This window comes from Macrobrachium rosenbergii, chromosome 20, assembly GCF_040412425.1.
Source record: "Macrobrachium rosenbergii isolate ZJJX-2024 chromosome 20, ASM4041242v1, whole genome shotgun sequence".
In the NCBI taxonomy this organism is placed as follows: Eukaryota; Metazoa; Arthropoda; class Malacostraca; order Decapoda; family Palaemonidae; genus Macrobrachium; species Macrobrachium rosenbergii.
The window spans coordinates 34390001-34403108 of NC_089760.1; the positions used below are offsets into that span (position 1 = coordinate 34390001).

General features: G+C 39.7%; 1 protein-coding gene across 2 annotated transcripts in view; it reads right to left on the bottom strand.

Moving 5' to 3' along the window:
- Ndf (Nucleosome-destabilizing factor) overlaps positions 1-13108 on the bottom strand; it is a 228245-nt gene that overhangs the window by 131686 nt on the left and 83451 nt on the right. The gene's annotated exons all lie outside the window — the stretch shown is intronic.

Consider the following 13108-nt stretch of genomic DNA (forward strand, 5'->3'; position numbering starts at 1 on the left):
AGAATTTAGTCCAAAGGCCAAGCACTGGGACCTATGAGGTCACTCAGGGCTGAGGAAAGAAAGAGAATATGAAAGGAGGTACAGCAAAAGGAACGAAAGGGGTTGCAGATAGGGGTCGACGGCACGCTGCAAAGAACCTTAAGTAATGCCTACAGTGCACATCATGCGCACTACCCCCCTATGAGAGAGAGAGAGAGAGAGAGAGAGAGAGAGAGAGAGAGAGAGAGAGAGAGAGAGAGAGAGAGAGAGAGATCACTCCGTTGAGGTTAGGATTACCTATTCAAGGGCCTTCTGTTTTTTCCTTAATCATACGGCAAGATTATTAAGAAAAACTCTTTACTCATAGAAGTTTTGTCTCTCATACTTCTCACACAGCTATTTCAAGACGAAAACAAACAACTGCATACGCACAGAATGGTTTTTAACCAATGAAATGGATTTTAGTGATGGGTGGGAGATTACTTATTTGAGGCCACCCTTTGTGGGGACTTCCGTTAGATCTGACTTCAGAACTGAAGACAAGAAGACAGACACATCTGTTTATACAACAGAAAGTGGCGTTGCATCTTAGATCATCCGGTAAGATCCCCACGAACTTTTCTTACTTATGCTTAAATGTGTGTGTGTGTGTGTGTGTGTGTTTGTGTGTGTGTGTAGTCTTTTAACGGCTAAAACGCAGAGGTATAAAATTCCAAAGGTTACGGGGCGTGAGGAGCAAACTATGCTGTACAATCGATCTGTGTTAGATTATGAAATATAACAGGTTATTATTACCATTAATACTATCATTATTATTCAGAAGATGAACCCTGTTCATATGGAGCAACCCCACAGGGGCCAATGACTTGAAATTCAAGCTTCCAAAGAATATGGTGTTCATTTGAAAGAAGTAAAAGCAGATAATGGGAAATACAGAAAGAGGAGATCAGTTATTAGAAAAACACATAAATCAACAAATTTACAAATTAGAGAAGGAAGCACCTGACAAAGGTTCTGTGGCTGTGGTGGATTTCAAGGGGAAAGACTCCAAGTTTTAGTGGCTGTTTTAGTCGATTCGGAGCAAGCCTTAGTTGATTCTGTGTCTGTACAGACTATCAACTTTCCAGCCAATGTTGGTGCTACTAGGTTTAAGCCCCTACAGTCCATAATACATGGGTAAGACCATACAAGTTATCAGACATTTTTCGTGAAATTACGTACAAAGCTCTCTACTAGCTCTCTTTGGCCATAGTTGGATGTGGGGACCATACTAGTGAGCAATAATCTATAATTGATCTAATCAACGTCACCCATAGCGTGCACATTGAGCCGACATCACTTTTAGAAATGTTAGCGATATCCATGCCGCTGCTGACGGGTTTCCTATGAATTTGTCAATATGAGTAGGCGCACAATGACTCCTAGGTTTTCACTTAGTGCTACATCATAACGACGTTTCCTTCTAGATAAAGATAGTGATCAAAATTCTGTTTAATTCTTACCGATGCATGTGTTCGAATTGTTCTGGTTAAAGGCTGCCTAGATCTTTTGCATCCAGGGATAGACTAATTTTCTTGCGAGTAATAAGCCCGACATACGGGAATCTCGGCAAATAAAGATATAAGTGGACTATAAAGGTTTTATTAACATCACTGATCATTAAAATAAAGAGAACAGTTTCCAAGGGACACCTGATATGACGTGGGCTGACTTGGATAATGACCCATTAGCTGCTATCTGAAGCGTTCGATTTGCGAGAGGAAATTGTGGCCAGGCTCCTCCAAGGCCACCTTTATGCCTTTCCTCGAACTTATCGCACAGTATTAAAAGAGCAACTTTATTGAAAAACTTGGCGAAGTCAAGATAAATAGTGTCCGTTCCACTGTAGTTTAGTTGACTTCTCATGCTAGGTGGCTGGGAAGACATCGTTATAGGTCAGATGTTCTGACCTAATTTTCACATTACTTTCTTAAAATAATCTTATATATTGGGAAGTTAGTAATATAGGTCAGTATGGCTTTGTAAAACAACTTTTACTATGCAATGCAGCTGGGCAAGTGATTGTATGCTTAAATATGTCAGATATGTCACTCGTTGATGATAACTCTTGCTACAGGAGATAAATGGTGTTCCTAATTCTTTTGTTCATGATTTCAAGAGCATTACGAGGAAGTGGCCTGGCACAGCTGCCGAGCTAATTGTAAGTGTAGTTTTCCTTTTCAATATTCTGCAGTATCGCTGAGACACAGCTGTCATTGGGTCGAAAAATGTCTTTGTTTGGCCGAGTATATGAATGCTTACTGTGCTGATAAGTATTCACAAACTTGGTTTGATAATGTGACACGTGAACCATGGACTTCAAGGGGGAAAATGCAATCTTCATTAGCAAAGATGACTTCATAAATAAAAAGGAAATCTTGCGTTAATTCTTAAAACACCCCACGAATCTTTTTTTAATTCCCAAAATTTCAGCTGAGAGCGAGAGGATATTGAAAAATTCACAAAGGAAAAATGTTCCACAAGGCTGAACCACAGCGGAGAATATAAATCCGACGTCAGCAACACGACAAAGTTTTAATGAATATTTGCCTGGGAAAACCGCCTTCATCCCTGGTTATATTGCAAGATCAAGAGGTCGGAAGCCTACTGTGAAAGAAGAAGAAGAAGAAGAAGAAGAAGAAGAAGAAGAAGAAAAGAAAAGATGTGGATGAGGAGAGAGCAAGAGTAGGGTAAGAAAGGTACCATCTTCCAGAAATAGATGACAAAGATTTAATGCAAGAACCTTTCTCCTTATTGTTAAATATATCTACAGAGAGAGAGAGAGAGAGAGAGAGAGAGAGAGAGAGAGAGAGAGAGAGAGAGAGAGAGAGAGAGAGAGAGAGAACTGGTATACCACAAACCACAGGCGTTAACCGTATAAATACATTATTGACTAGATAAATAACTCTTCCTATTAAAAAACCTCGAAGAAAAATTCCCAGACAAATGAGAGAGAGAGAGAGAGAGAGAGAGAGAGAGAGAGAGAGAGAGAGAGAGAGAGAGAGAGAGATCAATGCAGAAGACACAAGTAATATCAGTGAGAAAGCTTTCTGGGATATTCCATAGAAAAACAATCACATAAAGTACACGAAGGCCCATTAAAATGCAATTACAAAACGCCATTAACACTTCATGTAACAAAGACATTACCTGACAACGAAATTCCTTGCATTCCTTCAGAACTGGAATAATTAGTAAATAGATAAGCTGGCCACCTAAAGAAACAACCTGCATTCACGTGGACCAAGCATTTCACGATAATCGAGGAAAAACCAGTGATTATTTTCTTCTCGTTCACACACACACACTGACGTAAACAACCAATTTAAACTATAACGAGTTAATTGAGGCCCCAAGACTCCCTTTCGTGCCAGAGGATAGTTATGATGAAAACAAGAGGATGCGCAGGATGCGCAGGAATGAAAGACACCACCACAAACTGGGATAATAAGGAACAAATTGTTGATTGGACTTAGCAATGCATTACCACCCTAAAACAAGGCATCTTGTATTTTAATAATTAATTTATATTTCTAAACATTTATTTATTAAATTTTTTTCTATTAACTAATCTCCTCCTTCTGTATTTCCTTTAATCTTCTGTAACCACATTCTTTGGAAGCTTGACTCTCAAATCAATGGCCCATGTGAGCTTGTTCCATGTGGATAAGGGTGTATCTTATTAATAATAATAATAATAATAATAATAATAATAATAATAATAATAATAATATATAATAATAATAATAATGGTCAAATAACGTAACCTGCAACCTTAAAAATATCGGAGATAACGAGATATGCTTTATACAACACCCCGCGCAAAAGCGCAATAAAAAATGTTATGTAATTCCATTACATCAACGCCTACGGTGACGGGCCTTCGTAATAATGCCATTAGTACCTAACTAGGCTTAATGGAAATAGCTTGGGGAAGAAGAAGAATACGTGAAAATACGCGGGGATGGTACACCAGAATGCTGTTGCTGACGAATCCTTAGCAAGAACCAAGATGACGTATAAAGGTATATATTAGTACTTGATATATTTCCCAAGATCCTTGATAATCTTACGACAGAGAGAAATATTCGTAAGAAACCTTAAAATACAGGTTAAAAAGAAAAAAGAAAGAAAAAAAGCCCACTAACTAGTGAAGCAAGCTTTCACTTAAAAGCATGCAGATTTATTTAGAGTCAAGATGAACACAGAATTGAAAGCAGAATATATGCACTAACATATACCAGTACACACACGCACACACAAACACACACTGCGGCAAAGGTAAAGGCTGAAGAACATTGGTTATATCGAGGTTGATGAACCTAATGATTTGGTCAACATTCGGTCGTTAGACAATTACACGTAGCAGCTGATACCTCAGCATTCGGACCATAGCAGCGCTGGTATTCGATCAATATAGTATAACTACGAAGTGGTGACCCCAACTACCAAAACACTCGAAAATGGGACCACTAAAACTGAGTACAAAATATCAGAGCAATATCATATTATAAATTTAAATAAATCCTCAAAAGTAAATGTACGCAAAGGGACATAAAACATCTGAAGGCCAAGGGGAAAAAAATGCAGCAAAAGGAAATTGGTACAAAACACACACACACACAAACTCTGAACCTTTCGACTAAGCAATAAAAATCTAGAAATCTAAAACAGATTTTCAATTCTCAAACACCTGACAATTACAGAAAAGACGCAAAAATCTAAAAGATTTCGATTCTCAAACGTCTGACAATTAAAGAAAAGATGCAAAAATCTAAAATAGATTTCCGATTCTCAAACATCTAACAATTAAAGAAAAAAAAAAGAAGCAAAAATTGGGTTTAATTATATCATTTAACGTGTCCTTCACAGCCAGCTCCCGCCAACATTATTGTGAACCAGCATTCACATTTCAAGGCTATATACGGAGGAATGACTTCCAAAGGAACGGATCCGAAGACTTTCCTTAAGATTCCTTGACAGTAATGCGATTAGCGTGCGAGAGCGCGAGCGCGCTTCAAACAGAGAGGCCGTCTAGCTTGAATTCGCCTCTCTCAGAAGATAGTACGACAATATGCAGCTACCTACCCCCGTCCCTCGCAACAAATACCAAGCCAGCACAGAAATTCACAGATGTTAGCAAATTATGAGAGAGAGAGAGAGAGAGAGAGAGAGAGAGAGAGAGAGAGAGAGAGAGAGAGAGAAAATCTTACATAGTATTCCATCTAAGACGACTGCTGTATGCTAACAGCACTGGAATCATTAAGTTAACGGTTGTTCGTTTCACACTTTCCTATGATTGATTGATTGAGAGAGAGAGAGAGAGAGAGAGAGAGAGAGGATAACCTGTTCGAATGAGGCGAGTTTTTCCTCCGTATAGGATGTAAAGTGTGTGGTTTGGTCTGCCTGTTCAAGTATTTGTTCACACTATGACGCAAAAAGTCATGAGGAGAGTTTTAAGGTTTTTCCAAAGGTTGACCTCGGGACTGGCAACAAATGACTGGATTTCTGACTGGTAGGAAGGGAAATTTAAAGGGGAAGAGACCCTTTAAGGAGGCAGAATACTAAGTCTTGTTTCAAAACTACCTACCCAAATTCCTTTACTAAATACTTACAACCAAGAAGCCAGAATGGGTTTTTGGCAAACGAAAACCTATTGCTCAGTCCTAGGCAGGTGAGGAATCAGAACCCTCACCCAATAGTTCATCAGCTGTGTCTAACTACTGAGGATGAGGGGTAACTGCTGAGTATGTGTGTCTGTATGTATGACCCTTTTTATTTAGAGGGTAGACACTAGAAGGGTAGTCTCTCTCAGCTCTCAGCAAATCTCCAGGGGTGAGGATACTATCCCACGGCCTTCTTCTAGCCCTTGTCATCATCTGAATCAGTGAATTACAGCACACACACACACACACACACACACACACGTATATATATGTATGTATGCATATATTTTATTGTATATATATTATATGCACATATAACGCCTTCCAATGGCATCGATTCAGGGAAATACTCCAACAAATGGACAGATAGAAAGCTTAAGTTGTGGAAGAAGGGTCGTACGAATTTGCTTTCTATCTTCGTCTGAAGAATGAAAACAGGGACGGCGATGATAGGGAAGACATAACTATTCACAACGAGTCTTGGAGAGAGAGAGAGAGAGAGAGAGAGAGAGAGAGAGAGAGAGAGAGAGAGAGAGAGATTCTTTCAGAGATAAGGACAAAATACCACAAACCCACGAAAGGCATCGGATATAATTATACGGAAAAAAAACCTTGGGTACAACAAAGGTAGCGACATCTAGGGAAGGAGGGAGGGAGGGAAGGAAGGGGGAAGTAGAAGAAGGGGGGGGGTGGGAGATTGAGGTCTTCTTCCAATTACCTGAGAGAGACCCCTTCTGGTGCAGTTCTCACCTTTAATGCAGCAGCAGCTAGCGGCTTTTCCTCCTCCTCTCCCTCCCAGCCTCCTCTCACTTTCCTCCCTCAATACCCTCCCTTTCTGCCTTTCCTCCAACACCACCACCACAACCACTAACCTCCTCCTCCTCCACCATCCAACACAGCCCCACTCCCCCAATTCGAGTCTCTCTCTGCCTCCACAGCAGCTCTGGGCGTCGCAGGAATCCCACGCATTCCAATAAAGTTACAAGGATGTGTAATTACTCTAAGGGGGTCTCTAGGACGCTTCCGTGCTTTTCCCGATTTGGCTTCCTTTGCTGATGCGTCAGTCACGCCTTCCAGAAACACCTGTTAGCCAGCCTCTGCGCGTTAATGTTTCATATTGTGTCTGAACACAAAGAGCGCAATCTGGGATATTCTTAATGCCTTGCTGAAATCAATATCATTGGGATTATTGTTATGTTCCCTTGTTATTATCTTTAAATTCAAAAAATCTTGATAAAATTGTCAACGAAAATATCACCTGTGCCCATTTAAATGTTCAACCGAATGCAAGGGAATAAAATACAAAAGTTACATACTAAGAACGGAAATCTTCACAAAAGCCTATATAATGAGCTGAGAGAACAACATTTAATATACACTTCCTTTAATATGAAAAGAGACCTTTTCTAATTAGTGCTAAACCCAGGGCTCTTTTTCTCATTAATTTTAAACCTAAGAAAATTTCGACCACTCTCGTATCACAAAGACAATCCACAATGAGAAACCTCGCAGCAACCGAGAACTGGAATGGGATGGAGGATGTCACTTCTCACGTCAACCATTATTATCCTGAATATTCTCGACTTCTTCACCTAGACGGATGGGATGGGAGAGGGAGAGGAGGAGGAGGAGGAGGAGGAGGAGGACGGGATTAGAAAGGGGAACTGGAACAAATGATAAATTTCTAGTAATAACCAGTTTCATTTTATGACTATCGAGTGAGTGAAAGCAACTGGGGGGAAAGAGAGGCCGTTGTTGGTATTTCCCTTCCTGCGCAAGAGCCGCCCTTCTTCCTTTGTCAAAAATCCGCCCCCTCCCCCTTCCCGGATTGCCTGCAGCGTCTTTTCTGGTTTCCCTTCCTAGGGAGGGAAACGGGTATTGACAAGTTATGACTACGCTGAAAAAGAACGGCTACGATGTAAGTATTCCTGTTGCTATGCCTATGGAGAGAACAAAAGTAATTATGCACTCCTGCTGTTATGCCTACGGCGAGAACAAAAGTAATTAAGTACTCCTGCTGTTATGCCTACGGCGAGAACAAAAGTAATTAAGTACTCCTGCTGTTACTCCTGCTGTTATGCCTGACCCGCGCCATTACGGCGAGAACAAAAACAAAAGTAATTAAGTACTCCTGCTGTTATGCCTAACAAAAGTAATTAAGTTTTTACCACCACACTTCGGCGAGAACAAAAGTATTACGTCATGGCTTAAATAACATGCACTAACCTGCTGTTATGCTTTTACTTTCACCAGTCTCCAGCTTCTGGTCTTACAGCCCTCAACCACGAGGGTTTGTGTCTTCAAACATCGTCGCGTACTATTCTCCTCGCGGTTGCGCGAAGCTCATGTCCAAGCCATCTACACCTTATCCCTATACTCTCGTCAACATAAAGAACTGTAATTTTCCTTACAGTACACATTTCCCACTCTGCCCTAATATTCTTCATAAAACATTATTCTCAAATCGAAAAATCTGTTGATATAGTTTCATAGCAATTCCATGATTCATGTTCGTACAGTAAGATTTTAATGATGTATTGTTTTAATTTCCTCTGCAATTGCAGACGATTTGATTTCAAATGATTCACCCTGGCTGTTGTTTGAATTGCTTTATAACAGTCTTTTGTTTGATTTGCCTTTAGAGTCTTTTGTTTGACTTGCCTATATAGTCTTTTGTTCATTAAATTCTATCTCAAAAGAACCTGTATTCGATACCACTGTTTCTAAATATTTGAAAGACTCTCCCTCCTCCATCTTTTCCCCAACTAATGTTCTTTCATCCCTATGTGCATATTTGGTATTCTTTATTTGTTTGTCTTGCATTTATTTCAAGTCCCATCTCTAAATGTGATCCGTTCTATTAATTAAGATTTGAAACTGATTAAAACAGCGTTAGCTTCCTACTTCCTGGCACAAGGGCAAACAGCTTGGGTGAAATAACAATCCCTTATGGCATCCCACTATTTACTGCAAATTCACTGGGCTGCCAAATACTTACGCTGTTCAAATTTGGTAAAGTAAAAAAAATCAATCAACCAAACTGGCGAGGTGATAATTTTCGGTACAAAATAATGAGATGCTCGAACATACGTTCGATAAAATAAAGAAAAACGAAGTTAAGTCAAACAATTTTCAGTACAAAATAATAATGAAATGCTCGGACATTCGTTCGATAGAATAAAGAAATATGAAGTCAAGTTAAACAGTTCAAGGTCATCAAACGTTAGCACTGTCAAAGGGCCTGCCTAGATATAATGCATATGGAGCAATGTGAAGGCACCGCCTAGTGTGTTCGAGATAGGATCTACTAGAACATTCAAAACTTATATGACTGGGACACTCAAATTTTGGCATTAATTAAATCATCTCTCTAAGATGACTGCAAATTATTTCATTAAGACAATAGTATAACAGAAAACAAGAAGAGACTTCTTGTATCATTTTCTGAAGCATATTATCACGTCAATACAATATTCTTTATTTTACGATAGCTACTGACCCTTAAAATACTTTACGTTTGCCTAATGACAGACATAAATATAGAAGGCTGGACAGACAGACAAACAAACGGACAAACAGGTCAAAGACTGCATGCCCTCTGACGGTAAACCAAGGTCATAAAATTAGTGTAAGTCGTAAATATCATATGATCAACGTGGCGTGAAAAATAATCCGACAGAGGATAATAATTGTAAAATTATTGTATTCATGAGGGGGTTTACATACACGTAGCATGAAAATTAAAGCGTCATTAAAGCTTTGACATTACCTGCTACCTACCCGCAAAAAAAAAAAAAAAAAAAAAGCAATAAGCAAGAGCACACACCGCTCACAGCGTATTTCAGTAGGTCTATAACATTTCCAGCCCTCAGATTTTAAGTTCCATTCAGCAAGATGAACACCAGTAACCGATTTTCTACTACTGTTTGTTCCCTTCAGACCTAATGAATAGCATTCGGCTGCCGATATCTTCGGCCTCTAAAAGGAAAAGGGACCCAAAAAAAGTCATTGACGATATGGGTCAAAATGAAGCAATTTTAATTATTTACTTTGCAGATTTAGCAGAGGATCGATTTCCTTTCCCAAGCGTGATTTACGACTAGCTGCATGTTTGTCAATTTTTATTCCTATCAATTCTTGGATCAAAAGACTCCAACCTTTAATGAAATGTGTTTTCGAATAGAGAAAGATTTATCTCTTGTGAAGAAAGTGATGTCGATTTGCAATACACTAAACCCTCGATGAAAAAAAAAAAAATGTTTTTCGCTCCATGCAGACGTAGAAGCAATGACTATGAATGCATAAAACCTGCTGTGTCCTCCACACGCCAGACTGACAGTAACCCTTTCACAGAGAGAGAGAGAGAGAGAGAGAGAGAGAGAGAGAGAGAGAGAGAGAGAGAGAGAGTCCTCCAGGCAGCGTTGTACATGAAGTTTACGAGAGGCTATTATGCTAATTAAATGCTTAATTCATGTGCATTTCCTTTTATTTTTTGTGATTTTCGGTTTTACTTTTTTGCAAAAGAAAACTGTTGTGATGGCTTTTTGTCTGTCCGTCCGCCCTCAGATCTTAAAAACTACTGAGGCTAGAGGGCTGCAAAATGGTATGTTGATCATCCACCCTCCAATCATCAAACATACCAAATTGCAGCCCTCTAGCCTTAGTAGTTCTCATTTTATTTGAGGTTAAAACTAGCCATGATCATGCGTCTGGCACAACTAAAGGTGCCAACAACACAGGCCACCAGCGGCTGAGTGTTTCATAAAGCATTACACGCTGCACAGAAAACTCATTGCGTCGAAGAAACTTCGGCGCACTTTTTACTTCGTTTCATAAGCTTTAGCATAATTCTGCTCGATGGAAAATTCCTTCGCATATCGATGACTTTTTGCTTTTTTTGAATAATACTATGTGTTTATTATAGTACTAACAGCAATAGGAACAAGTGACGGATGCAGTGCGAAATTCCTTTATCTAACCTCCACTAAACTGCGTCTTCTGTAAAGTCCGTTACGGCAAACTTTACTATGCACAAAACTACGCCTTATCAAGGAAGACTTCAATAATTCCTATCATAAAAGCTAAAGAATGACGTACCAAGCCTCCATCAGTTACAGAAACCGGTTTTTGTAATAAATGCAATCCGCTGCGTAATACATGTGAGCTGCGTTTACGTCAGCGCTGATTTTTCTTAGAAAGGCGTAGAGTACGTATGTAATGAGCACGAGAGAACAATGGCAAATAATACTTCATGAATGACATACAAACATATATCGAATGAGGACAACATCCAAGTCCAACGTGGGGACACGACAGAGAGAGAGAGAGAGAGAGAGAGAGAGAGAACCATCACTGAATTGTGGAATAAACAAAGAAACGGGAGAGAGAGAAAGAGAGAGAGAGAACCATCCCTGAACTGCGAAATAACCAAAGAAACCCGGGAGAGAGAGAGAGAGAGAGAGAGAGAGAGAGAGAGAGAGAGAGAGAGAGAGAGAGGAGGTGCAACCCACAATGGATCACAATTAAGTTAAAAAATCATCATCACAGTACGAACGTAGATCAATTTCCAAAATGAGATAAAAACAATAAATGTACTTCTATTCACTATCTTTATTTCTCACTAAATCACCTATGAAATTTTCTTTCTTCTGTTGTCTACAGAGGCCTACCTTGCAAGTTAACGACATTTACCGTGTTTCAAACACACAACTAATCTCAATATATCCTATCCAGAATAAAAACAAAACATACGGAATATTATCGAACTTAGGAACACGAATACAGGCTGATTCACATTATAACATCACGTCACCAACACATCACGTCACGTCACAGCACGTGAGAATTTCTTATATGTAATCAAATGGACCTGTTCACACCATCACGTCACGTCGCCATCAAGCACACGGCATCCACCGTCACTTCACGACAAGTTTTCTTGGAAAGAACATTTTGACGTGACGTGACGTGACGGTGCTTATGCAAGTTTCTTACTGCTAAATCTGTGAGTCGCTGAGGTTGTACACCAACTGAACGTGACTGTGATGGATAGTGTGAATACAAGGCACGGCTGATGGGACGGTGACGTGACGTGATGTGTCGGTGACGTGATGGTATAATGTGAATCAGCCTTACTGTGGATAACTCACACCAAAACATCCACTTTCCGGGTAATCAGTCTGATGAATGTGGTACTACCCTAATACTGTTCTACTTACATGTTGATACAGTTTTACCTATTTATTAATTAATTTTTTTTCTTTTTTAATAAGTGAGATCTCGTTCCTGTATTTCCCTTTACCTCCTCTTACTTCTTCCTAATTATTATTATTAAAATAGTTTACCCAGACCACTGAGCTACTATCAGCTTTCATAGGGCTGGCCAACTTCTTCCTAATAAACACAATATTCTTTGGAAGCTTGAAATTCGTATCAATGGCCCCTGTTGCCTTGTTCCATATGATTAGGGTTAATTTTCTGAACTACAACAACAACAACAATAATAACAATAATAATAATGATAACAATAATAATAATACTGTTTCAGCAAGTTAGAAGAGTTCAAAAACTCACACCAAGCCCTTTATAGAATTCCTTTAACACTTTACTACACAGACCGACAAAAGGCCAAGGCCCGTGCCCTCTTGCATAAAGGCCAGCTTAACCTAAATCTCAAAAACACAAACAACTTAACAGTCTTGACACTGACTTTGGCTTCGCGCGAAATTCTACATGGTGTCCCCACCTAGCCCCGACCTGAGGACGAACAAAGGGACGGAAGGAGCTGAATTTAGTTTCGAAGGAAACGATAACTAACCTTGACCTTCAGTTGAAGGTTGGAAGACTAGACTAAAAGGGTTAAGGGATAAAGGACCTTGGAAGAAAGTTCCGAAGAAGGTTAGACTAAAAGGTTTAGGGGAAAACGGAACTTGGAAGAAAAGTTCCGAAGAATATCTCATAAGGGTAAGGGGGAAACGGAACTTGAAAGAAAATTCCAAAGAATGCAATAAAAAAAAAAAAATAAACAGTTAAGGTGGGTGGGGGTGCGCAATCCCAACATGACTTGATTGATCTGATATCCAACCTGAGACGCAGCAGCGCTGGTTTCTAGCCATTATCGCACTTTAAAAGGCAATGAAGACCCCCCACTTTTTTTCCAAGTATCGACACGAGAACTCTCAGGCCAAAATGATAAGAAGATATTCAAAAACCGAAGACACACACACAAACACACACACACGCACATGCACAAACAACAAGCAATCAAACAAACGCTGCATTGTCAGCGAAAAAAACATGGAAACAGTGGAACGTGACCGAACTGCATGGCAATACGTGCTTGCGCACACGACACAGAGAGAGAGAGAGAGAGAGAGAGAGAGAGCAAAGAATCGATACAGCAGATGGCTTGTGTCCCCCCCCCC